Source organism: Theobroma umbraticum, unplaced genomic scaffold, assembly GCF_002168275.2.
Source record: "Theobroma umbraticum cultivar Fairchild unplaced genomic scaffold, ASM216827v3 scaffold_67.0, whole genome shotgun sequence".
NCBI lineage: Eukaryota > Viridiplantae > Streptophyta > Magnoliopsida > Malvales > Malvaceae > Theobroma > Theobroma umbraticum.
In genome coordinates, this window is record NW_018397262.1 from 4,660,998 (window position 1) to 4,662,034 (window position 1,037).

Consider the following 1,037-nt stretch of genomic DNA (forward strand, 5'->3'; position numbering starts at 1 on the left):
AGTTCAAGCCCAAATCAGATAAAGCCCTATCCTTTGTTGATTGGATCTGGGTTGAGTTTGTTGGGTCTAGCCCATATTGTTTAGTTAAAATGTTTTTTGGATTTAGTTTAAATTATTCTAGGAAAAGTTATATATATAAAAAATGTATTTATGTTTATTTTAGTGTTAGGAAATCAAAACAAACAGAAAATATAAAAAAAATAGTAGTGATAACAAGGATAATATAAAATTGTTTCAAATATGTAGCTATAAAAAGAGAACCTGAATCTTAAATGAATATTTATTTATAAAATATAGATTTAGATAAGTGAAATATGTATAAATAGGAAGTAAGTGTCTAGATAAGATATAATTATGGTGATAGATTTCGCTAAGGAAAAAAAAATATATATATATATATATAGAAAATAATCTAACATTTAGTAAAAAAATATTAAAAAAATAAAAGAGACTTAAAATAGAAAATAAAGAATAGATATAGTCAATATAGTCAAATATATTTATATATATATATATATATATATCACATAGAGAGAGAAGAGAGAGACAGGAGAGACGAGATGGGAGAGGATGAGGAGAGAGAGAGAATAGGCTTTTATACATGAAAAGGAAATAAAGGAGAAAGAAAGTAGTCATCTTTAATTATAAATAAAATAAGTCACGTATGTAATAGAAATAAAATGATAAGTATGCAAACTTCTCTACATAGATATATCCAAGGAAAATAAAAGAATATGATGACTTGGTATGGGATTATACATGTAAAAATATGATGTTTATTTTATGATCAATACTGATGATGGGATATTCATATAGAATGCGAGAAGTTGCAATTACAAAAAAAATTTCTTAGTTTAAGGATTTTGATTAAGACCCTACGAGTATGATGGAAGGGTTTTAATTTTGAATTTTGATGTTTCTAGTTTTAAATAAATAGATTATATGTACTTAATTACCAACTAGTCAAAACATAAAAACAAAGCAATAAGGAATTAATGATAACAATAAATTTGGTAATCATAATAATACAAAAGGGA